The sequence below is a fragment of the Notamacropus eugenii genome, chromosome 6 (assembly GCF_028372415.1).
Source record: "Notamacropus eugenii isolate mMacEug1 chromosome 6, mMacEug1.pri_v2, whole genome shotgun sequence".
Classification (NCBI taxonomy): domain Eukaryota; kingdom Metazoa; phylum Chordata; class Mammalia; order Diprotodontia; family Macropodidae; genus Notamacropus; species Notamacropus eugenii.
Window position 1 is genome coordinate 256,430,578 of NC_092877.1, and position 27,783 is coordinate 256,458,360.

Sequence of the window (27,783 nt, forward strand, 5' to 3'; positions counted from 1 at the left end):
TTCATTTAAAACTGATATTATAATTGGTTCTTATCTACTTTTGAAGACAATTTCTTATGGAATTCTAGGTGGGAACCAATTTTGAATTACTACATGAACCAGGAAGTAACAAACATCGTATTTCTTTTTAAAAAATGATTCATAGGGAAAATGTACAGAAGCAAGTTATACTTTTACTCAGAAAAACAGTTAACAATAAGCCAGTGAAAAGAGCCTAAAAAAATCCATGTGTGAATGAGAAAAAAAAAATAAGGGAGCTATTGATTTATTGATTGCTGGGATTATTTGTGAAGGACATATTGAAGTCACAAAAATAGTCCCATGGGAGCTTAATTGATCCTGGTGACCATTTCAAGCCAGCAGTCAGTCGGTCAATAAGCATTCATTCAGTGTCTATATAAGATGGGGATAACAGTAAAATGAGGAGGCTGAGAGGATACACTAAAGATCTCAGCAGTACTTTTCTTTTTTAAATTTAATTAATTTATTTGTTTTCAGTTTTCAACAATCACTTCCATAAGTCTTAAATTTTCTCTCCCTCCCTCTTCCCTCTCTCCCTGAGACAGTTTGCAATTTTATGTGTGTTCTACACATGTAGTCTTTTAAACACATTTTGACATTAGCCATATTGCATAGAATAATTAAAATGAATAGGAGAAACCATGAGAAAAACCAAACCAAACCAAAATGTAACAAGAGAAAATAGTCTGTTTCATTTCCAGCAGTACTTTCCTAAGATTCCACCCATTGGTTTCAATGAGAGAGAGGTTCCCATTTGATTAATCATTGAAAGTGGAACAAAATGTAGGAGAATAGCCTATATAAGGATAAAGACAGGTTGCATGATGACAATTATTGGACCAAAAAAGGATCAAAAAACATCAGGCCTAGACAAACTATTCAAGGTCAGCTTGTACTTTGTAGGATAGGATTCAGCCAAGATTAGTTTGTAGAGTGTTCCTCTTTGGCCTCTATTTTAAGACTTAGTCTCTTTTCCAATATGTAGGAAAGTAAGTTATCAATCATTCAAGGCCTAGATAAAAGTCCAGCAATTTATTAAATAGCCAATAGCATGAGAAATGTGAATAAAAGGCTATATAATCAATAGAAGAATGGGAATGTTTGCAAGACCAGGGATGGGCAGGAGGAAAAGGGAACAAAATATCACAAGGAAATAAGGATATTCTTGCCTTATGAAAGCAGTCTGGAAAAGAATATAAAAGGAGACAGGATGGGTGGGGTCACTGTTTCTTTCATGGAGACTTGCCCTCTCTCGTCTCTTGGCTGGGCTTGAAGACTTGCTCATTTTCTTTCTCTATATGCTCAAATACACATATATTCCCCAAGGAATTTCAAGGCAACTGATCAAAAAAGGTGCAACATCACCTTGGGAAAAGTATCTTTACTGTCCTGTTCTATATTATTTTCTTTTTTTCAAGTTATATTGATGCCTTTTGTACTTTACATTATAGTCTTTTTTGTATATTTCCTTTCCCTAAATCCCATAATATCTTCCACCACACCCCCAGTTAAGTCTTTCCTTGTAACAAAAAAGAACTAACCAATGAAGCAACTGCATCTGACAAAGTATGCATCATTCTTTCACTGTATTTGTCCACAGCTCCAAGGAAAGGAGGACAACGTATTTCCTCATCTTGTCTCTTGTTCCACCCTAATTTCTGAGAAATACTTGACATCTCTCAGTGCTTTTCCATGGGCATATATGCACAAAGAAATTCTGTAATGAGCCTTAGCTCTATCCATTCTGCCTGCATAACTTTTCCATATGACTCTGGTACATGTCACTGTCAGTGACTAAGAGTAATTATCATGGGTGAAAGTAATTAATTATCCATTGTTGATGAATTCAAATCTTTGCTATTTATTTACTAGCTGTACGACCTTAAAAATCACTTAATTTTTTTCTGAGCCTCAATTCCCCATATGCAAATGAAATAGTTAGAATAGATAATCTCTAAAGGTCCCTTCCAACTCTGAATCCTATAAATCCATGATTTTTATGTCCAGGAAGGAAGGCTTAACAAGGAAGTTAATAATAGTTAAGTAGTGGCTTTCAACAAACCAATCTTGTTGACTCTTGGTTTCCTCAAGCATAAAATGAGGATGTTGGACAGGGACACGACCACATGGAGGCATTTGTGGGTATTGTCCCATCTGGGGATGCTTGGGCCCTAGATGAATATTCTAACTTTCTCTTTCACTCCCTCCCTCCCTCCCAAAGTTTATTTTGTGTTGGAGATGAAGATACTAAGTACAAGTGTGAGAACCTCAGAGTGTGCACTGTTTTGAAAGTAGTTAAGGACGCTTTGCACCCCCCAGAAGACTGTGCCAGATTCTCCTTCTTTTGTTGAATGAAGCAGGAAGGAGAAGAGGAAATACCTAGTACACTCCAGAATTTCTCTTAACTTTCTGCAGCAGTCAAGTCAGCAAGACCTATAGCAACCAATTAGTGGCTAAGATTAGTATAGTTTGCTGAAATTAACAAAGCATTCTATATGTATTGTTTTATTTGAGCTTCACAACATAATTATGCTAGGTAGATAACACAGGCATTACTATTCCCTCTTATAGATGAAGAAACTGGGACTTGAGAAGATTGAGTGATGTCATATAGCAGTGAGAAAGGCTCGATTTTTTCTGATTCAAAGTCCATCGTCTATCCACTATCTGAGCTTTCCTCTCAACCAATTTTAACTGCCTCAGCTGGACTGTTAGTTGTTGACAGTTCAGTCAGCTAGTGATTTTGGTAATTCATTGGAGAAAGAAATGACAAACCACTCCAGTATTTTTGCCAAGAAAGGACCATGGACAATATTGGTGTGATATGGTCCATAGGGTCATAAGGAGTTGAACATGACTGAATAATAATTATTCATATCAATGTGCTACGTGGTCTGTAAAACACTATACAAGCTGATAACATTTAGACCATTCCTGCACAATTTGGCAGTAAGGAGTGACTGAAATAAAAATAGAATGAACTTCTTTGGGCAGCACATAGATTAGACTAGAGACAGACGGACGATGGTTGGTTGCTGTGGGTCATGTGACAGGAGATGGCGTGGTGGCAAACCTACATTTTTCATGAGCCACCTGAAATCCTGTGATGGCTGAAAGTGGCCAGCAGGCCATATGTTGTACAGGCCTGATTTAAAACTATTATAAGATTAACACAATTCTTTAGTGTTTTTCTCTCTTCTTTTTGTATTAAATAGTTGCTCTTTATAATTGTGACAACAGAAGTTTTAAAGTTTGATGACTGGGCCCTTTATCATAGTAGTAATGAGCAAAAGTCCTACGTTTTTCTTTTCCTATGGATGAGTTAGCTTTCTACAGAGAAGTGCTTTCACCACACATTGCATGTACAAGCTTAATCCTTATAAACGCCTGCTATTGATTGCCAAAGAAAGAAAAAAGATGGGATTGGTCAATACTGGAGGGGGTTGGAAAGACAGTTGAACTAATTCAGTCTCGGAGCTTTAAATTAGTCCAGCCATTCTGGAAAATAAGTTGCAATTATGCTAAGAAAGTGACTAAAATATCCATCCACCCCAAGATCTTACTGCTAAGTAGCAGAAAGTCAAAGATTGAAATAAATATCCAATATGTGCCAAAATATTTATAGCATTACTTTTGTAATAGCAAAGACCTGGAAAAAAAACATCCATTAATTTGAACAAGTTGTGGTGCCTTCATGTAATGGGTTATTACTATATCACAAGAAACAATGAATATGGAAGAATATAAGTGGGCATGGGAAGACAAAAACCGATACAAGGGAGTAAATAGATCCAGGAAAATGATATGCATGATGATTATGCAAGATAAATCAAAAGAACAACAAAAATAAAAACTGAACCCTGTATTTTCAAGCTTGGCCCCAAAGAACGCACTCCCTCACCTTCTTTACAGAGGTGAATGGTTACAGAAGTGCTACACATGATGAATTTTCAAACTTGATTGATATCTTGATTGATTTTAGCTGAATTCCTTTTTCTCCCCTGTTTTTCTCTTTTAAATTTGGTATTATAAAGGACATCTCTCTGGGTAGGAGGAGAAAGTGAGATATATTCAGGAATATATAAATATAAAAATGAAAAATCAAACAATGACCATTTCATAACCAGGTAACAGACGAGAAATGACTCATCCCAACCCATATTTTTCTTTTGAAAACAATGTAGAAAGCTGGGAAGAGATCAAATCTCTGGACTTCTAGTTTGACCATAGGATCTTAGTTTAGATTTCACAAAGATTAATCTGACTTATTTTTACATTGTAAACAAAACTATATTTGGATTTATATTTTTAACAAATTTTACACAACAGAAGAGTTTTTCCTAGAAAGTGCTTTGTGGTTCATGCAACAGTGGATCTGGAATCAGAAAGACCTGAATTCAAATCCTAACTCCATTGCTAGCTATGCGGCTTGAGTGAGTCTTCTAACCTCTGTCTGCCTCAGTTTTTTCATCTGTAAAGTGCGTATAACAATAGCACCTGGCTCTGAAAATTATTGTAGGAAATAAAATAGACAATAAGTGTAAAGCTATTTGTAAACCTCAAAGTAGGACATAAATCCTAGTTCGTATTATTACGAATGCTAGTTTGTCATGGGATAAATACATCTACATTTATTTAGGAAGCTTATCCTTGGGAAATCTCATTTGAATAACTGAAGATTGAATCAGCCTTAGTGTTTACTCCTCTGATTGGACCCTCTGGCTGGCATGGTCCCCAGGGCCTCCATTTAAGGAGGCGGCCCAGCACACTCTTCTCCCTATTTCCTACCAGCTATGCTGCTTTTAGACTTTTCTGAACTTCTTAATAATGAACCTGATTCAGGTATCTTCTTTACCTGTGTCTGTCCCACCTCCCTCCCAGAAACATTTTAGCTTCCTTTTGTGTGTTGGCTTTGGCCATTAGATTGGAAGCTGTTGAAGGCAAGGATTTTGTTTTTCATTTGATTTGCATGTCTTGTATTTAGTACAGAGTCTGGTATAGAGTAGGTACTTAATAACTTATTTACTATTAATTTAGATATTAAAACAAATTCTCCATTTTTGGCTGCCTTCTTTTTGAGTAATTATCAACTGCCAATGACTTGTTTCTCTCATAGTTTATTTATTGATCTTAATTAATTATAATAAATAACAAATTAGTTGCTGGAGCTTGCTAGGGTGTGGTTATTGAATTTATGAGGAACAGCTACCATTATCTATAGTGAATTATAGTTAAGATGTATATGGATGAGGAATGATATTGTCCTCATATGGGAGAAAAGTCATAAGGGTAATTCTGGTTGGGAGAGAGGACCATTTTCATAATAAATAAACTCTTATCTATTCTATTAATAGCTTTATGAGCAAGGTGGAGGTTCGCTGACTGGATAATAGTATAGCCTGCTTGCCTTATAATTGGTTGAGTATCCATTCATTCATTCAACAAGGATTTATTAACCACTGACCATGTACTAGGTTCTGAGCTGAGTGTTGGGAATGCAGAACAAAAAGTGAAATGGTTTCTGCTTTCAAGGAGTTTGTATTCTAATGAAGGAAACAACATAAGAAAACACAAAACATAAAGTAAGTACAGGGTCATTTCAGGGGCAATATGTATAATTGGGAAGATTGGGAAAGATCTCTTATAGAAAGTGAACTGAGACCGAAGGAATCTAAGGACTCTAAGAGGTGAAAATAACATCAGAATGCATTGGAGGCATAGAAAATATGTGCAAAGGATCAGAGACACAAGATGCAATGTTGAGTTTGAGAACTGCCAAGTAGGTGAGTTTGACCAGGACATGGAAAAAGAGATAGTATTACAGAAATATCCTGGAAAAGTAGACTGGAGCTAGACTATGTAAAATTTTAATAGTCAATTAGAAGAATTTAGGTTTTATTTTAGAGAAAATAGAGAGTTATTGGAGCTCTTTGAGCAGAAGATTGACACTATTAGACTTGGTCATTAAGAATATCATTTTGATACCTGTATGGGGATGGATAGAAAAGGGAAGAGACTGAAAGCAGAGAGATCCATTAGGTTATTTCAGTAGTTGAGAAAAGAGATGATGATTGCCCAAAATTGAGTAGTAGTTTTGTGAATTGAGAGAAATGGATGAATGTAAAGGAAGTTGAGGAGGCAGAATAACCAAGATTTGAAAACTGATTCTATATGGCTAGGTAAAGGAAAGTAAAAGGTTGAAGTTGTGAACTTAGATAGCTGGAAGGATTAAAGTATGTTCATCCTTCATTTCTGAAGAAGACCATGCCATCAGAGAAATGATCACATGACTTGCACTTGACTTTGTTTTGAGTGAGGGAAGGCCGTGTTGGTCACCAGTCTCACTTCTCCTCCAGAGCCATCTGAATCCAGAGACCTGATATTCCTCCGGATGACTGGAGATGATCCAGGATGAGGCAATTGGGGTTAAGTGACTTGCTCAAGGTCACACAGCTAGTGAGTGTCAAGTGTCTTAGGTGAGATTTGTACTCACCTCCTGACTCCTGCACTGGTGTTCTATCCACAGCACCACCTAGCTGCCCAAGGAAGGATTAAAGAGTCCTTGACAGAAAGAGTAAGTTAGGAATGGGGAAAAGTGTTTTGGGAAATATAATAAATCATATTTTGTATATGTTGAGTTTGACATGCTATTGGTGTCAAACTCAAATAGAAATGGATTCTTACAGGACGCACTGACTTAGAAAACCACAAATTAACATTATCTACGTTGTATTGTATTTTCATTTATTTTGTTAAACCTATTTATTTATTTATTTTATTAAATTTATTTAATATTTATTTTGTTAAACATCACCCAATTATATTATAATCGGGTTTGGGCATCATTTGGGAGTTTGGGGCCCCATGCACCGTACTTTGACACTTCTGGCCTATGGTATATCTGGTTGGTAATATCCAATATGCAGATAGTGATGTGGAACTGAAACAGGAGAAAGACATGAGTTTCATATATAGGTCCAGAAGTCATCTGCATTGACATGATGATTATATCAAGTGAAGCTGCTGGGATATTGAGAGTGGGTGTAGAGAAAATAAGGACACATTGGCTGGGAGTAGAACATGGATGAATATCTGATAAAAAAAACATTTACATAGCAGAGCTGGTATTCACACCCATGCAACTTCAAATACCTTCCATCACACCTGCTTGGCTTACTCAATCAGAAAAGTAATAAAAGTCATAAATCCAGAAACAATAAATTATATTGAGTAAGAGATGTTGTATATATATGGGTATACATATATAGTATACAATTATATATGTATATATAATATTTTATTTTTATATAAAAAGACAGAGAGAAACAAAGAAATAGAGAAGCAAAGAGAAATTTCATTTATTACAGGGGTCCATAACCCTTTTTGATCCCTGTTCCCTTGACTTTTGGCAAACCTCCCTATGTCCTCTATTCAATTTGAAAGCAAATGTGTGTGCATGTTTGTGTGTGTATGTGATATGTATGTAAATGTATATAATGTGTATGTGTATGTGTATATATTGTGTGTATATGTGTGTATGTACACATGTGTATACATACGCACACATATATACATATGTTTGTCATGTATGTCCATAATAAATAAGAGACTTTTTCACAAAGAAAACTTTATTTTGTACATTAGAATTGATTTAAATTATCAAAAAGTTGTTGAATGTTCATCAGAATATAGTCTAATTAATTCATGAGACCCTTGATTCTATTTTTTCATAACCAATAGTTTTATTCTTGATTTAACTTTTGAAAGAAATTCTTGTATACGTGTTCAGCCTCCAGTTTGTTTCTTGCTCTGGATTTGATTGAGAAACAGGACTGAGAATCCTGATTCATAGAGATAAATTATTTTAGATAGAGTCAAAGCCTTGTGAGCATGTTTAGTAAGAGATTATGTTTTTCCCGAGTACAACAAAGGATTTGTAAGCTCATTGACTAGAAACCATTTCTGATGCTTGCGAAGATCAATCAGCTTGCCTTTCATTGTATCCTTGCCATCACTGTTTTTGGCAGTATGAAAAGAGTTTCAAAATCAAACTTCATTTATTTGGTTTTCACTGGTAGGATTATTCCTTCAACATCTCTTTTTATTTTTTAAATGCATTTTAATTCTCCATCTTTTTCCCATCTTACTCCTGCCTCCTCACCTACCTCTCCAAAATAAAAATGTGTTCACTTAAAACTGCTACTTTTGGAATATTTCAATATGATAATAATTATTCACCATAATACCATGGCAAGCTTCTTATGTTTCCTAGACTATCAGACATTCCAAAATGATTCAATCCCCTTTCTGTTATCCTAGTACCCCAGTGAACACTTAATACAATTAACATGGTCTATTCTACCACACACACCCTTTACTACTCCCTTTAAGGAATAAAAAAAAATTGGAGTAAGAGAGTAGTGGGATTTGGGAGTACTTGGCAGAGATAAAGTTCTAAGAGGTGGACACCCCAAGAAGCTGATGTGGGACAAAGCAGGACAATAAGAGTGGGCAGTTGGACCTTTATTTATCCTTCAACCAATGTAAGGCTTTTTGTTTCTGTTTCTCCACTCCCACATTTTTCTCTTCTCTTTTCATTAATATTCAACTTCTTTTGTTAAGAAAAGTTTGAATAAACACTGAAAAATACAAAATATACTATGTTGCTGGTATCTCTGTAAAGAATTATTACTTGATCTGAACACCTGGATAACTTAAGATCACAGAGGTTGGTGACTTGGAAATTTTACCCACTCGGGCAGGATTCTGTCTCACACTCTCTACACACAATCTTAACACCAAGGCCAAAACAAAACAACAAAAAAGGATAAGTTTTTCTTTCAACTGATCAAAAATTGACTAAGAGAAATAAACCAATTGTTTGGTATTGTACATTATTAACTGATGAACATATAATAATCACAACTGACACATATATTGCTGTAAGTTTTACAAAATACTTCATATGCATGATTTCACCTGATTTACATAATGACTCTGTGGGGGTCCATGACAATTACTATTATCTCCATTTTATATATGGGAAAACTGAACTGAATCAGGGAATTTCCCTTGGTTATAGAGCAGTAATTGTTATGGGCAGGTTTTAAAAGATGCATTCAGAAAGTCTAAGTCTTTTTCACTAAACTATACTGCCCTTTGTTATATTTAGAATCTATTCTGTGTCTAGCACTATTTGGTAGATAACTTTTACAAATACAAGAGAAGTATAACATGTACATCCTGCCCTCAAGGAGTGTGCAGGCTAATTTTTGTTTTTAGCTTAAAAATATGATTAACAGACATAAACCAAATGGAAACAGAAATAAGTGGGAGATGACAAATGATAGTACTTAATTAAAGGATGAATGAATTGATAATGGAGTAATTGCTATAGACTATAAATGCAGTGGAAACATGAGAATTATTGAATTAGGGAACATGGGAAATGTGGATTTAGTAAATGTCAGTAACTGAGGAAAGTTTCAAGGACAAAAAAACCAGTTAATTCCTTTTAACATTTGGTATGGGTTTCATTTGTTTCAGTACTACATACTCTATTTCTCTTGGCACCCTTCTCCTATGTCTATAGCAAGGCAACGGAAAGCTGATAATATTGCTTAGTTAAGACCATGACTTCTGGTTGAACCCTGCAGACATAGTCAATCTATCTATATGGCAGAATAATCATCAGATATCTAATAGTATACTTTTCTATCATCTCAATAACATGTAGAATGTAGATACAGTTAGATGGAGTTGCACAATTGGACCAGAATTTTTTGGAACTATTTCCCATGGGTCATGTAAACACAACCTGAAATGGCTTTTCCAATTATTCTTTCCTCTGTCTGTAAAATGGGGATAATAATGATATACACTTTCTTCCACAAAGGGTTTTTATGAGGGTTAATAAAAATCCTGGCAAAGTATTTTGAGTTCTTTTGGATTAAAAGGCCAAAAATAGAAGAGATAAGTAAATTGAGAAATTTGGCTTTAAACATCAGAAAGCTAGTTTTAACAGATGATATTTTACTTTGTTTTATTTAAATTACATCTTCTTTTCTTTCCCCGTGATTCCTGGAAGTATTATGCATGTTCTATTTTCTTTTTCCAACTGGTTTATGGTATTTTTCTTGGGACACTATGCTACTACTACCACAAATAATTTGCAGACTGTAATCTCTCTTTTGGTAGGATTTTTAGTCTTGCTCGATTGTGAATTCATCTCACCATTTATGTACGGAGACATTTTATTTAATTTATAGAAGGGATCAGCATTCCCTAGACATGTTCTACACCATGACATATGATGCTATTTTACCTGACATTCTCATGTCCTATATCCTTCAGAATCCTGACTCTTGACCCAATGAGATAGTCTGAGCCAACCCTACTCCCACCTTTCTCTCAGGAAATTAATACTGAGTTTTCTCTTCCTACTCCTACCTCATTGATGGTAGTTGTTCCAGTTTCCAACCCCCAACCATTTTCTGTTCTTTCCTTTTTGGTCCTTTTCTCTGCCCTTTCACTTCCCAATACTTTGGTAGTTTTGTGTTTTTTGGCACTCTGGGAGGAAAATCTCTACAAAAAAATCTGTCTGTCTCTTCCTCTAATTTATTACATGCATGATGAACAAAAATACAGTTTAGAAACAAGCATAAAACAGAACATCTTTGTGACACTGGGTACTTTTAAATCCTAATGTCGTATTATATCTCTTAAGAACTTAAGGGGAAAAACAGAGATATATTAACTATTTCACCTAAAAGCCCTCTGATTCCCCAACATATAATATAGTCTTAGAAGGTTCACCAAATATCGTCTTCAGAATTTCAGGGAATTAAGCCTAGAATTTAGAGTATGAGATGTTTCATTCTTATCTATTTTGGATCCGGGTTTATTTATTTGTAAATGGAAACTGAACACCTTCAAGTATGAAATGTGACAATTCATTTAAAATGTGTTTCCCTCTACTCAGCAAGTAAAAAGAACTAATATTTGGAACTTAATCTAATGCATTTGTTTCCATAGATCAGGTGCTATACTGAAATTTTCTCCTTTTTTCCCCTCTCCCAGGGATAGTCTTTTGCATCATAGCAGTCTTATTTGCAGAAGTACAGCCTACAGACACTATGGTGAATAAGATGACTTTGCCCCATTCATTAGGGGGTCTCATATATTTAATGTAATGCCATGAGTAGTTGAAATTGTAAAGCGTTTGCTTCAAATTCCTGAAATACTCCTGTTTGACAGTGTGTGAACTTCATTGGTCTCTGGAACACTATTTGGTCCCCTTAACAAAAGCCTGGCACGAACACTGGAAAAAAACAGACTGGAAGAAGAATGCATCTTACCTGAATGGGTAGCCCATTGAATTTGTTCTTCAGTATAAATTCAATATAAATACAATTAATGAATGTGTGTGACATGCATCTATATATACATATAAGAAACTGTAGGTAGAAAACTGGCATACTCTGGAACACCTGAGTTCAAATCCTGCCTTTGATGCATACTAGTTATGTGACCCTAGACAAGAACTTAACCTCTCAGTGCTCTAGGAAATTCTTCGGACTGTGAGCTGCAGAGAAGGTGCTGGCCCATATTGGTACAGGGTGCTCCTCACTTAAGGTCTGCTACACCAATGAAATCACAGATTCAGTCATTATCCCTATTGATACACACCCAGGCTCATGCAATCAGTCAATAGGCACTGCATACATGAAATGAATAGGGCCCAGACTTGAATAGGAGTATAAAGCTGTTTGTCTATTAGAGCATATTTGGGAAATACAATCTCACTTCATTGACTCTAAGAAACTCACTACTATAGAAGCATATACTTTTAAATGCCAACCTTTTTCAAGGGATACTGTGTCCGTGCAAATCATGGGACACTGACCTCAGAAAAAATCAAGATGTAAAGTGACTCAATGAACAAAGGAAAGAATGATAGTGCATGTAGGCAAGCCTGCACAGCATGGCACATACAAGAAGAGATTATATCATCAGATACATATATACATACACACACATATGCGTAAAGGAGATGGACTGGTCATGTTCCGAAATTGACAGACAATCTGAATGAAGAAGCAAATTTCATAAACTGAAAAGAGAAGCATAAGCAGCAATCTGTATTAGGAGAAGTGCTCATACTGGTGGAATGACAGATCCACAGATCTATGATCCTAGGAAATAGTTCTTAAAATGTTGCAAAAACTAGTCTAAAAAGTCATTCTTCCAGGAAAGGGGTCCAACTCATGGCAGCATCCTGAGACAACAGAAGGACATGCAGCAAAAGGAAGGGTAAAGACGAAGTGTTCATTGTTGAGTGGACCCAGAGAATATTTATTATTGAAGACCTGACAATGAAATAAGATGAATGAGTCCCAGAACCATAAACTTAATAGGAAATATTTTTTAAAGGAAGGAAAGTTGAATCTAGCAAAAGACTACATACTTGTGGAAGGACAGATAACTCTGGCGCCTGGAAGGGGATCATAGTGACTTATATTAGGCTACTGGACCAAATATATAGTGACTATGTGTGGTGTGTGGTGTGGTGTGTGTGTGTGTGTGTGCGTGTGTGTTTGTGTGTGTGTGTTGGGGATGGGGGAATTAAGGATTTTTCTGGGGGGAGGGAGTTCAGATGCTAATCTAGAGACAATTTTATGGGGAGAGAGTGGTAACATCATTTTAAACAGCTAAAGAAATCATTTTAGGAATTCAGTCAAGTTCAAAGTAGAAGAACATTCTAGGAGGATAGGCTACCAATATCTCTAAGAAAATGAACGAGAGAAGTATCAGTCTGAGAAGTCTAAAGTCCAAAAGAGAGTTATGGAAGTATGCAGAGAGGGAAGAGCCTCCAAAAAGGGAGGGAGGGGCACAGACAGAATTCCTATTTAGACCAAAGCCAGTTAGTGTAGAAAAATTCCTTTGGGAGTGGGGGAGGAAGATAGTAAGGTAGGACAGTCTATAGACCTAAAGCTAAAACTTGGGTAGTACATTCCAGAAAGTTAAAGAAATCTAAAATTTTGCCAAAGCAAATCCATTGGCTAGAAGTTAGAAATTAAGATGCTAAGCAGTCCAGCCTGTGGGGCACTAACTAGGGAGACAATACATAAATAAAAAACTTCCCTATGAGAGAAGACCCTGAAGAGCAACTTGGTCTGTTTCTCTGTAAGTCTACGTGGAGCGTTAGGAATAACTGAAGAAAAAAAAAACTATGAAATTCTGTATCTTTCCCCTTTGATTGTTACTGTAACTCCCCTCATGTTCTGCTATATTCTATAAACCCTTCTACAGTACTTAAAAGAAAATGTATTGTTTCCATGAACTAGGGCTAGTTAAAGGCTTGTTCCATCCTTTCAAGGCTTAATGGACATTCAAGAAGGAGATAATAATAGATGAGAAGAGGGAACATCAGAGAGTTAAGTTTTGGGACATGATAGTAGAAGAAATAATGTAGCATATCACATGGGATAATGGTATTAGAAGTTGGTCTTAGCTTTATCTGTCAAATATTCTCAATTTCTTTTCTGATTTCAAGGAGTAGGAGCTGTGCGCATAATTTTGATCTATAACAGAAACCTTAGAGCAAATTTCCTGGGAGACAATACTCATGCTCTAATAAATCCTCACTGGCTTCCAATGATCAAGCCAGTTATTCACAAGCCTTATAAACAGAGAAAATCAAGACTCAAACTAATCCTGAAAACTAAGGGAATGAGAGGTAGAGAGGAAGGGGTGATTTTCTTTCCAAAGGCAAACCTAACTTATAGAAATACCTCCTGTCACTAATCTCATCCTTTCCAGAATTCATTAGGTTTTTCCACAGAGTTTGGAACAGTTAATCTCAAAGTTTGACTTGGTTGATTTATATTTGTTGGTGATATAAATTCTAAGAACAGATGCTTGTATTAAGTTTTTTTTTTTTAAGCATACAATATAATATTGTCTTAAAGTTGGAATGGACCCCAAGGGTTACCTTGCCCAGCTCATATTTAAATAAGTACAACCCCCACACCATACCTGATAAGTGCTTATCTAGCCTCTGCTTAAAAAACTCTAGTTATTAGGAACTTATTCCCTCCCATATCTATTCATATTTAAGGCATTATATACATATACACATATATGTCTACATATATGTGTGTGTGTATGTATGTACGCATGTACACACACATCCAAAATCTGTCTCTGCAATTTTTGCTTGCTCCTAATTCTATACTTTGTGGTCAAAGAGAACACAAAATCAGTGCTTCAGGTCCTGAAAAGACAGTTCTCCTGCCTCTCTCAAGCCTTCTCTTCTCCAGTTCCTTCAGCCGTATAGGGCATGGTCCCTACTCCCCTTACCTTACTGATCTCTCTTCTCTGATTGTATTTCCTTGTGTTAGTGTCCTTCCTAAAATGTAGGCCCACAAACTGACATAATCCAGATATGGAGTGACCAAGGCAAAGTATAACGGTCCTATCACTTTCTTGGTTTTGTTTTGAGTTTGAACAATAGATTTGCCCATTTTGATGGTGATTTGTTTTAGTAAACTGGGTGGCAAAAACACTTCTTAAGCTTTCAAAAATGGTCTAGAAAGGCTCTTTTGCCTGAACAACTTAAATTTAACACCAGACATTTCTAACTATGGTCTGTAGGCATCTTAAACTCAACATGAATATTACCTCACTTCAAAGATTCCAAGAAGCTCAGGCTGCTATAGCACATACATCTAACACTATCCTTATTATCTACCACCCCACCCCACCCAGATCTGACCTTCCTTTCTGAATTTGCCTATTTCTATTGGGTGTTTTCTGACATTCTTCCAGTCACCCAAGCATATAATCTTAACATTATCCTCAGTTTCTAAGTCTATATATACATATATATATGTATGTATGTATTTGTAAATCATATATATGTGTATCTATATACACACACATACATATATGTATATATAAATATGTATACACACATACATGTGTGCATGTGTGTGTGTATCGCCTTCCCTCTCCTCACATATCCACTACTCTGGTTCAGAAAATAGTCAATTACTCAATTTTTGCCTGGACTATCTTTATAAGTTTCCTAATAGATTTCCTTGCCTCGTTTCCTCTTACCTAATCTGTCATCCATACAGACACGAAAATGATATTCCTAAGGCACAGGTTTGACCATATATCACTTTTCCTATTCAATAAAGTCCAGTTGTCTCCTGTTGTCTTTAGTTGTAAAGTCAATAAGAATTTACTGAGCCCTTATTAAGCCTGGCACTATGCTAAAAACTGGGATACCAAAAAAAAAAAAAACCAAGAAGAAATAAAGATCGGCCCTACCCTCAAGGAACACATGTTCCTTTTTTTTAAAAATTATTTTAATTAATGTCTTTGTTTGTTACATCATTATAGTTTTTCCGGTATTTCTCCCCTCACAGAGTAGCATCCCATTTTTTTAAACAAGGTATTTTTGATGACAGAAAAAGAAAAAGAAGAGAAAAATATCACCACAATCAATCAATACAATGAAAAAAACAAGTCTGAAGATTTGTATAACGTGTAACACCTATGGACCTTCCACCTATACCAGGAGGCAGGTTGGAAGCATCCTCTTACATCTCCTCATTCAAGCCATGTTTGATCTTTATGATCATGCTGCATTCAGTTTTGATTGTGTGTGTGTATTTTCAGTTGTTCTTTCCATTTACATTGTTGTAGTCGTGTATAATTATTTCCTTGGCTCTGCTTACTTCGGTCTGTAATAGTTCAGGTTGATCTTTCAATATTTCTCTGTATTCCTCCCATACAGCACTTTTTACAGCACAGTAAAAGTCCATTACATTCATGTACCACAATTTGTTTAGTCATTTCCCAGATGACGGGCATTTGCTTTGATTCTAATTCTTTGCTATCACAGAATATCTTCTACAAATATTTTCATGTATAAGGACTTTCTTCTTCTCAATAGCCCTCCTTTAAGTCCAGCAATAAAGTATCTGGTTCAAAGGGTATCAACATTTTAAGTCACTTTATTTGCCTAATTCCAAATTGCTTACCACAGCAGTTGTAACATTTTAGAGCTCCACCAAAGGTGGGTTATTGACTCTGGAGCTTACATTCTAATGATGAAGGAAGACAATAAATAAAAGGTAGGTGAAAATGGAATCGGGGGAGGTAGCCAGCACAGGGATGTGGTATAGAAGGTCTAAAAAAGAGTCAGACGTGTAGCTTGGAGAGAAACTGAGACAGAATATAAACTTTTATGCTTCGTATTTAAAATCCTTCAAATTTGGCCCCAGTCTACCTTTCTAACTTTGTTATATATTACTCCCCTTTCTACCCACTTTGGTCAAGCCAAGCCGACCTTCTTGCAAGGACTTTTCAGAAGCTCTCTCCATACCTAGAATGTACTCTCTCCTCAGTTTCACCACTCAGACTCTCTTGCTTCCTTCAAAACTCAACTCAAAAGTCCCCAGCTCCACGAAGTCTTTCCTAATACCCCTAATACTCCACACCACTTCCTACCTTTCCCATACTATTACCTTACATTTGTTTTGTACGTACTTATTTATGTAGATATTGTCTTCTCCATTAGACTGTTCTTTTAAGGCAAAGACCATTGCATTTTGTGTTTGCATTTCCAAGGCCTAGCACAGTGCATGTGTCACTTAATAAATGTTTGTTGGTTGATTAAAAGTGACTTTGGGGAGGAAATGAGCAAGAACACATTAAGCGCTAGTAATTTATGGGATTCTTCCATTAAATTCTAGTAAATCATTCAGGGTATGGTTTGATCCAGCAGAAATGAGAGTTCCAATGCTAGTAATGTCAAAGTCATACATGTGTGAACTATTTTGTCCTTTGGGAAAGACTCTAATATTAAATTCACCAGGCTATTGTGAAGAACAGCTAATAAAAATGATTATAAACTGTTAAGTGAATGTTATTACTCAGTAAAAGGCAAAAAGGACATTAAGACTGCTGACTTCATTTTTGGTGGGACTCACTTAGGTCAAAGTCTACTGAAGTCACTTTCTATTCTCATTTCATCAACGCAAGCAATTAGTTTGCTGTTTATATCCTCTGATGGATCACAAATGAACATTTTTTAAAAAATACTCAATTGAACACAGCCTCCTAGTAAATGCTATCAGCCAGATGCTGTGAGCACTCCAGATTCTCTATCTCAAATTTATCAAAGTCAACTTTTTATGTCATTAGTTCATATAAATGTATTTTAAAAAGACAAGTTAACTTAAGTTTTAAGGTTACATGCTTTGTTACTGATTTATAAAGGAGAAATGTATGTTCATTATTCTATCTCAGGCTTATCTTTCCAGCCAAACATTTAATATTTGGTTAATTGTTGAACTCAGGTAACCAAATTCCTCCAATAACCAGAATTTGTGTAATACAATACATTATGAGAAAAAGGCAAATGGAAAGATAAAATAAAACAAACAAGTTCATATCAGGGACTTAGGAAATTATACAAGATTACTACTACACCAGCTTCTAAGACAGGTCCTGGCATAAAGAAGCATTTATCCAAATCTCACATGCATTATACTTTATAGGCACCATATATATATGTATATATATACATACATACATATATATATGTATGTATGTATGTATATATGTATATGTATATGTGTATATATATATATATATATATATATATATATATATATATATATATATATATACCAGGAACTGGGAGAATATATATATATATACCAGGAACTGGGAGAACTGAGATTCAAAATAAAGATTCTCTGATCTTTTAGGAGCCTAAGTCAACAAAGAAACCTGAATTATTTTCCAAATTATGTACCTAAGATGGAAAAGTATATTCATATATTTTTAAAAAAAATTTTTTTTAACAATCTAGAAAGAATTGGAATGGCTGTGGCTTCTGGTTAGTAGTCAGTTGACCAGAAAGTTCACTTAACTAGACATTCAATTCCCCAGGCATTCCTGTTAATTAAGATTTGTTGCTTTAAGCTAGTGACTGTTCATTAAGCACATTTTCTTTTCTAGAGCTAGGTCCCTTTAGCAAATAACCACTGCTTGTATGGAACTATATTCAAAGAGTAGCACAGCTCTGGGCAATGAAGCTATTTTGAAAAAAAAAATTGAAGCACTCATTAACAAAGAAAAATAAATAATATTTTTTCAAGTTGAACATGAAAACTCCTTTCTGGTTTCAGTGAACTGTATTTTCTAATTTTCATTAAACTGCTGTGTGGGATTCCTCATTTTCAGATTTTAACTCTTCCTTATTTCTCTTTTTTTAAACAATGGAATTTGGAAGTAGGATAGTTAGGTGGTAGGAAAAAGCTAATTTTAATGATGCTAAAACTATATTGATATTTAACGAAAATATGGCTTTCTTTCCCTCTCAACACATTTTAATTCCTCTTACATGTTCATTATAGCTGGTTAGATATAATTTGGACATTTTACTTGCTTCCCTAAAGAAGTTTGAAGGAATCATTGCTTGTAATTCCTATTAATGGAGAATGTTCCCTCATCTCTTTCAATTTTCTCTTCTAATTTTCAATACAAATGATGAAACATTGTCACTGTGACTTCCTTAAACACAATTGACAACTTCTTTCTCTTTTTTTCTGTATTAAAGGAGAAATCTTATTTTAGTCTTTCATTTCAAGCAGATGTTATTTTATTATCTGAATAAAGTATATGTTGGTAGATAACATGTAACTAAAGAATTTCTTTAGTTTAAGAAAGAGTTATTTTAAGGTATCTTTCATTTTAAAAATCTTTATATACTATTTTATGGTTTGTTTTTTATTTTAAAAAATAGTTGTTTTTTTCATTGTTCTGGTGTTAAATTATTTCCCTTCCCCATTTTTTCCCCTAAAATTCTAAGTTGGATCTCTTAAAAATGGATTGAATTAAAATTTTTAATTTTGTTGTCAGGTAATAGAAACCATTCCAAGTACTGTGATTTGTGACTAAACTAGAGAGCATGAACTATGAAGGTATGTATTGGGACCGATACAAAAACTTAACATCCCTTTAGTTTATCTCAGTGCAACGGATATTTAGTGACCATTTATTATGCATGAGACACTGGACTGGAAAGAGAGGGTGTGATGAGGGGACAATATAAAGATGTGGTCCCTCAAAGATCTCAAGCATTAGAATAAATTTTTAGTTTGTAATAGTTGGAAATATTCAAATGTTATTTGTTGAAAAAATTATATGTTCTATATGATTGGAGTGCCTTTTTTATCAAAATAACTTCTGAAAATGTGTAATTTTTAATTTAATTATACTAAAAGCATTTAAATAGCAGTCATTATATTAGACATTATATTGTGGGTATAATGAAATATATAGACATAGTTTATCTGTAAAATGAGGGGTCTGAATTCGGTAATCTCTAATGTTTCTTCTAACCTTGGTGATTAGGACCATATAAAGTAATTCTAGTGCTTAAGGAATTTCAGCAATGAATAGAAATAGGTACCATTTTAATACTGTAAATCACATTTAATAGTAATAGCTGAAATTTATATAGTGTTTTGTTTTCAAAAAACTTTATTATATATTATCTTCTTCATTTTTATCAAGTAGGGTCTAATTTAAATTCCACTTTGATAGTACTGTGTAGCCTTTGATTAGGTTGCTGTTTCTTTGCAGTCTCAAAGAAATGTTATTTCCTCAGTATAGTATTCTCTCCATTCAGTCAATCAAACAAAAACTTTTTTGAACTACCTGCTATGTACCAGGCATGGTGAATACAAAGGCAAAAAATGGTTTTGTCTTTGAGAATTTTTGTTCTAACAGAGAAGATGACATGTACACATGCAAGTCCATAAATAGTAAATATAAGATAATTTGAAGGAAATTAGGAACTGGGAAATAAGGAAAGTGTTGATACTGAAGGTAGCATTGGAGATGAGTTTTGAAGGAAACAAGGGTTTCTAAGATGTGAAAGTGAAGGAGTTTACAATCCCTACCTACCTTGGTGTATTGTCTTCCTAAGTGATGGGGATAAAAAAAATCATTCCTTTGTGGCCAATCTGTTGGGGATGCCTTTCTGAATTTACTTGGATGTTCCTCATATAAGAGACATTGCTTGCTGCTAGTTCCATATATGAAGCTCTTCTAGTCTGGTAGGACCTGCTCATAACTTGTATTCTGATAGCATAATGTCAAAGACTCAAAATCCACCTCCACATCATGATGAGGCATCAAATTAGAGAGACAAGGAAGGACACAATTGAATAGTTGATATGTCTGTGATCTCATCAGTATAAATAAACTCTCATGAATAAATGCATCCACTCACACACACACATTGTGACACATATCCTTATTTCTTCATAAAATCTACATAAATCATTCTGCTAGAAGCACTTAAATTGATTCTTTTAATTTCTAAGGGATGCCACAAGGTGACATTCAGACGGTCCATCTGTTGTCTCTGATTTTCAGTACATGCCTAGTGTCTCCTTTTTGATTCATGAATGTCCTTTAACGCTACGTCTCTGTAAGTCATCACTGGTAATATGATATAGCCTATTTAAACCTACATTTATCTTTCCACTACTCTTTGGATCACTCATCATTTTGATTCTCCTGAGATTATGACAGTTCATGATCTCAATCATATAGCATCATTGGGAAAACAATTCAAACACACACTTGCATTACTAATTTTTCAAGGTTATTGTGATGGAAGTATTTTGTAAAACTAGTGTTATATAAATGCAAGTTGCTGCTATTTTGAAAAAAAGTCAGGGGGATTTGACATACACAAATTACAGTGTAACATAACAAGCACTTGTTAAGTGCTTAGTGTAGGATGAGAATTGTGCTGAGTGCTGGGGATACAAAGATAAAAGTAGAAATGACTTGCCCATGAGTTGAATTTAAAGGAGCCTGATTATGAGAGTGAATGGAATTATTTATTAAGTGTAGACAACTTCTTCAAGAAGTATAACAGTGAAGGGGAAATACTAAATGCTACTTCCATATGGCACAGTGAGTAGATGGAGTAGGAAGGATCAAGGGAAGCCTTATTATTTTTTAATGCAGAAGATTCAAGCATGTTCATAGGTTGATAAGGAGACAGTGGAGATGGAAATGTTAAGGATGAATAAAATAAGGTGTTTGGTTGCTGGATTAAAGCTCTGAAAGAATGAGTTAGAGACTGTTTCTAAGAGCCTACATAGGATAATTAACCTTTTCTTGGAGTAGAGATGGGCATTTCATGAGAAAGAAGAGAAGAAAGGTCATGAATTTGAGAGAGTCTGTAGATTGAAGACAAAGGGCTAAGCGGGTAATGGTGGATTGTTTCACTCTTCTCAATGAAGTAGGAGGCTAGACTATCTATTGTAAATGGTGCAGACAAAGAAGAAAAGAAGAAGAAATTTAGAACATCCACCTAGAAGAATAAAATAAATTAATAAGGAAAAATAAAAGGATTATAAAGTGGTAGCAAAGGCTACCAAAATATGCAACAGTCTGACTTCCTCATTTTGTGATTCAGAAACCCTGAAACAGAAATGGCACAACTGAATAGTAGGGTTATCCAGAATGAAGTTTAGCAAGGTGGTAGGAGCAAGTCTCAGGCATTATGAGATTCTAAGGTAGTAACTAAAGAATCATTAAAATGGCCAACTATGGAATCAGTGCTGGGTATGGAAGCAAGTGAAACTAGCAAGGGAGAGATACACTGGGACAATTGGCCGAAGTCAGGAGACTAGAGGTCATAATAAGGTAAAGAATAGGAAAGAAATATGTTGTTTTTATCTTGTATTCCTGGTTTCTAGAAGTGTCTTCTGAATGGTTGGCACATAATATATATTTATAGGGCTGAATTTAAATTAGTGAAGGAGATGGAGAACTGAAAAAAGTTTTGGTTAGAGAATAGAATTTTGAAGTTCAGGTTTTTGGAAGTGATGTATTTCTTTGATACGCTAAAGTTTAAGATAGGTCCATGCCAGCGTGTGTGGATGAAATAAAGTAGAGCAGCATTTGTTGCAGTTGAGAAAGCTGGAAACTTGTGTGGTCAGTGTTAAAGTGATTATCAGTATGGTCAGTGAAGTTTTCAAGTATAAGGACAGAAGATGGAATGGAGAGAAAAATGGATGAGCCAGGTAGTGGAGTTGGGAGAAAGATCTTGAAGTCAGTAGATACATATCTACAGAGACAGATAGGGAGGGGATAGGATAAATGAATGGTATAGATCTCAAAGGTTGTTGTTCAGTCATTTCAGTCATGGCTGACTCCTTGTGACCCCATTTGGGGTTTTCTTGACCAAGACACTGGAGTGGTTTGCCATTTCCTTCTCTTCTCCCTCTTCTTCTCCCTCACCCCCACTTCGTAGTATTTTATTTTTTCTCAATCACATGTAAAGATAGCTTTCAACATTCATTTTTATAAGATTTTGAGTTCCAAATTTTTTCTTCCTCTACTCCCCTCTCCCCAAGATGGCCTACAATCTGATAAAGGCTATATATGTACAATCCTATCACGCATATTTCCACATTAGTCATGTTGTGAAGGAAGAATCAGAATAAAAGGGAAAAACTGCAAGAAAAAACAAAGAGAGAAAATATTATTTCCATTTCCTTCTCCAGTTCATTTTACAGAAAAAGAAACAGGCAAGCAGTGTTAAGTGACTGGTTAAATGTCTATGGCCAGATTTAACCTAGGAAGATGAATCTTCCCTTATGCCAGGTCTGGCACTCTATCCACTTTGCCACTTTGCTGCCTAGTCTAAAAAATAATAGGTGCTATATAAACGCTTGTTCCTTTGTCTTATCAAGGGAATAATATGTACACATATGAATAAATTAAAATATACATACATGTAAATATGGATACAGAATAATAAGAAAATAATGCAGCATGTGCATGTGTATATGTACATGTTCATGTGTGCAAGCCTGTGTATATGTACATGTGTGTGTGTGTGTGTATGTAGGAGGTGGCACTTGAAATAAGCTTTGATTGATGCTAGTAATTCCAAGAAGCAGAGTTGAAGACTGAGATAATTCCAGCCATGAGGACAGCTTTTGCAAAGGTGTGGAAGTAAGAAATGAATGTTGTATACAGTGAATAGCTAGTAAACCAATTTGGATGAAGTGTACAGTATGTGAGGGAGACTAATATGCAATTGGTCTGGAACTATAGATTGTGAAGAATGTTAACTTGGGAAACTTTGTATTTTACCTAAAAGGCAATAAATAGGAAGCTATTGAATCTTGTTGAGATTGGGAATGACAGTGATAGTCCTGAGGATGGAGTTTGGGCCATCGGATTTAACAATAAGTAGATCATTGATGACCTTGGAGATAGTTATTTTAAGATGTGTAGTGTCTGGAGATAGAATCCAATTACAAAGGGTTGAGAAGTGAGTAACAAGGGAGAGAGCAGAGGCAACTAAAATTGTTGGAGAAAAAGTTCAAGCATCTAGGGAAGGTTTTTAAGAATAAAGTAGGTCTTCCAAAAGGTATAAAAGAATGGCTAGAACAGAGGCCCCACAAAGTAGGACCTGGAGAAGAGTAGGCTGATTTGAATAGGAAGGATTGTTGTGATTGAGGTAGTAAGGGAACCTACCTTGTATTTGATTTATCCATGCAGCCTTTCAGAAACGCATGGATAAAGCAAGGTAAACCTATATTAAAGGCCTCTTAGGCCTACTCTCCAACTTTCAGTAGTCCTATCCTGGTTTCTTTTGTCTACACAAATACATGATCCATTGTTTATTTTAAAGTTTATTTAAGTGATCTAGCATGACTAAGATTTAGAAACTAGTAGGATGGCAATTGCCCAGTTAATATATTCAATATAGAAAAAAAGATTAGATAATTCAGATTCTTAAGTGGATTTTTTAAAAACTAGACCTAGCTGGTTTGGCTGTTTATGTTTATTCAATCAACGGGGTAATTGCCAAATTCTATTTCATTTCATGCCACATAAAGATAGCTTGAATCTGATGTCTCAAAGAGACTATCAAGAAAAGAAGACACATAGGGTGACAAAAAATTCTTACTTGGCATGCTGGTAGTGAACTGTTTCTCTATACAGAACTGTCCCTAGGGACAGTATGGCAAATCAGGCCATCTGCCCAGGCCAGTTACTGGTGCAGTGACTGGGGGCTGGGCAGTGAGTTAGACAGGAAGGCAGGCGGCTGAGGAGGTGGCTCTCCAGCTGGTGCTGAAAAAGACATAAAGCTCATGTACATGCATGCCTAAAACCAGCTCCTAGTTCTGCAGTGAATAACCTTTCCGCTATCACCACTACCACTGACACCATCTAGGCAAACAGGTGGGCCTAGCCCTTTTCCCTTCTTCCTTACGTACATACTCCTCAGACTTCACGTTGCTCTTTCATATTTTTCTCCTTCATACTGATGATTATTTTATATTATTTAAAGTTTTATTGATATTTTTGTTTTAATAGCATCGTTATATCTCTCCCTTTACCCTCCCCCATACTAAGAAACATTGCTTTTACAGAAAGATAGGGAAATGGGGGGGGGGGGGGTGTAAGGGGGAAGAATACGTTTCAGCAAGCTTACCTAATATTTAGTGTTCATTTTAACTGAATTTCACTGGTACAAAAGTGCTGGAGGTGAAGATGAGGTGAATTAAAAGGACACATCCCTCTTTCTCCTTTCAGAGACTTTCTCTTCATTCCCCCAGGATGAGACTCTGTCCATATAATATTTGTAACCTTAAAAATAAAACTTGATCAAGTGTTTTTGTAGGTAAAAGAAACCAAGATAGGACTGCAGAATATGACAAAACAAGCCTAAAAAGCGGGTTCACCTTGCTTTGTGCAGAGATCTGAAAAGAGTGTATGTTAAATCAAATGCAATTTTAATCTGAGAGAAAATTCATTCTTTAAAGAAATTATAAAATGTATCCTTTACATACTTCAAGAAACCTCAGACTCACTAACTGTATGATCCTGGGCAAGTCACTTAACTATTCTCAGCCTCAGTTTCCTAAATTCATAAAATAGGCATATAATCTCATGGATTTATTGTGAGGATTAAATGAGATAATATATGCAAACTTTTAAGTGCTATGTAAATGTTAGCTATCATTGTTGTTATGTAAAAAGAACCCTCTTGTAAAGGGATATATCCCTCATTAATCTGTTTCTCTAAATCTGAATATTTCATCCTATTGATAAAGGATGAAATATATTCTTTTTCTCTCTTCTACTCATTTTGTTTTTGTCTTTTAAGGCAGTATGTGATTTGGGAAGGGAAACTCATGAGTACATTTCCTGCAGTAGGTAAGTAGCTTAGGAACAGTAGGAGACAAAGATGGCCAAGAAGTGAATGGTAAATGGACTTGGTCAATGGAAGGAATTTCTGGGGAACTAATGATTTGGGAAAACTTTGTAAGGCTGCAATATTCTTCCCGTACATAAGTGGTTATTTCCTTTGCTCTTCTGGGAGTCACTGTGAGCTCTGGGTGTTTCCAATCAGGGAAGAGAGAATTCAAACACAGTCACAATCTGTGATTCTCAAAAGATATTGCAATCGATTTTTCAAGTGTTTTGCATGTAGCCAAGTCTGAGATATTGTTTTGCCTTTCAAGGGAAATCTGCCTCATTCTGGTTCACTGAACTCCTGGAAACATGGTTTTATATGTCCAGAAAGCCCTTTGAGCCTTTTGAAGGAGTTCTGTAAAGCCTTTTTTCCCCTCCTCTGTAGAAACAGGAAATCGTGTTCTGCCAAATGCAAATGAGCTCAAACTCCAAAAGGTAAAAATTTGGTTCAAAACTCCGAACTCCACGGCATTAGACCGTAGTGTGCACACAACAAGTGACCATCTGGGTCTAAGAAACCAGCCGAAATCAAAGTACCCCATTTATTGTGTTGTATCCACAGCGAGGCTAAAATGCTACAGAGTAACTCAAGAACATCTTAGATGCCTTTTTCAAAAGCATTTGAATTCTTTTTTTCTTTTTCGTGTGTTCACAGCCCAGAAGGAGGCAGAGCCTCATGTTAACATAGCTGTTTTGTAACTGAGTTTCCTTTTTGATTCACATGTCACGGCTGGTCTAAAATAATGCTGATTCCCAGAAAGACAACTCTAGCTTCTTATATAAGCTTTTCAGAAAGAAAATACAAGGTGATCCAGTCAGGCTGTGGCTGTCCTCCAAAGGGTTAAAGGAGTCCAATCCAAGGAGTTAGGCAATTCCTGAAGCTGGATAATAAATGTGACACTTTCAGACTATCAGTAGCAAATATTTGAGCTTATCAAATAACGGAGGAAGTAGTTTAGTTACAAATAAACCAATCTCTCATAAAACAAGTCTTCCCACAGGGTCATTTCATTGAACTGGAGACAGCTAGAGGCCACTCATGGGCAGAACTCCCACTCCTTGTACACTTTGTAACAGTCCCTCATGATTAATGGACAGCCAGGAGGGAAGCTAGGCCCTGTAGCTCTGCTGAGAAATGGAGCTAGCCTTCATATCAGCAAAACAGCAATAAATGGCATCTCAGCATTATTGCTAGGAAGTGACTCATCCTCTGGGAACATAACAGGATTTGTGCTTTCTCTCCCGCTCCCTCACCACCCGCCTTTTTTCTCTTTCTCCCTCTCCCTCTCTCTCTTTTTTCTGTATAGCAGAGACCATCATGTCCTAGAGACTATAGTCGATGTCACTGCTTGGCACTTGCTGTGCCAAGAGAGGACAAGTATGTGGGTGTGAGGGGGATCTGGAACGATACTCTTAAAGTAACAGAGGCTGCGAGAGCTAGGTTTCCTAGTCAAGGTTTTCTACCCAAAGCATTTTAAATTAGCTTAGTCAAAACACTTCATTTGGAATCTAGAAAAAGCACAGATATGGCTTTGTGGCTTGTTTAAGTCCCGATGATATATTATGCATGCACTTCCTTGTTTCAAAATAAAATTCACATTTACATGAGCGAAAACGAACTGATCCGCCTGCATGACTGTAAGGGAAGCAGGGGGCTGGGGAACAATGCATGCGGTTCCTAATAGGTGAACACATGTCAACTTATCAAAAAGAGAAATATGAATTTATATGTACAAATAATCTATGCTACCATTTTTTAACCGTGAACAGATAGCTGCCGAACTTGTCTGAATATGTCTTCGTGCTATGAGGAGAAACTGAATGTCATTTTCAGAAGTCTGTGGTTTTTGCCTAAATGAGCTCCTTATTAATTTTCTAAATTTAAAACAAATCTGGTGCCACCTGAAACCTTCTAGAAACTGCATTCTCCACCGGGCATTTACAGCTGAGGCAGAGAGGGTTCAAGTTTCTCCAGCCTCTGACATGCCTAATCCTATTAATGCTAATTCTAAATGTTTAAGTCAAAACCCTTACTGACTGCTTAACCTTCTTCTAGAGACCTCCAGATTGGGGAAAAATACATGGGGGCGGGGTTGGAATACTAGCTCTTATACTCAGTCTGTCCCTCCATTTCTGCACCCTCAGTCCAGATGCTGAAGGGGATTCAGTAAGGCAGGGGTTCGGAAAATACATTCGATTTGCACGCTGTCCTCTGGTTCAGGAATCGACCACTCCGGCCTCACCCTGCACCCCCGACCATTATATTATGTATGAGGGCCAAACAGTGAAGCCAGTGTGTTTGCCCACAATGCCTCTGCGTTTCTCTCTCTGGCCCCAGCAGCCCAAGATGACTAAGTCGGGGCTGCTGGAGGAGCCAGTTGGGAGCTGGGGCTCCCTGCACAGCGTGTGGCATCCCTGCGCTGGATGCTTTGAGCG

At 36.0% G+C, this 27,783-nt stretch overlaps 1 long non-coding RNA gene across 2 annotated transcripts in view; it reads left to right on the plus strand.

Annotated features, from left to right (window-relative positions):
- The window catches only part of LOC140512804 (uncharacterized), a 58,987-nt gene extending 39,880 nt beyond the window's left edge, over positions 1-19,107 (plus strand). Inside the window, exon 3 of one of the 2 annotated variants that reach the window (XR_011969924.1) lies at positions 18,964-19,107. This is a non-coding gene — a long non-coding RNA (uncharacterized lncRNA). Of the gene's footprint in view, positions 1-11,100; positions 11,382-18,963 lie in introns of those variants that run through there. The other variant, XR_011969923.1, reaches the window with a different exon arrangement.
- The last annotated feature ends 8,676 nt before the right edge of the window (positions 19,108-27,783 follow it).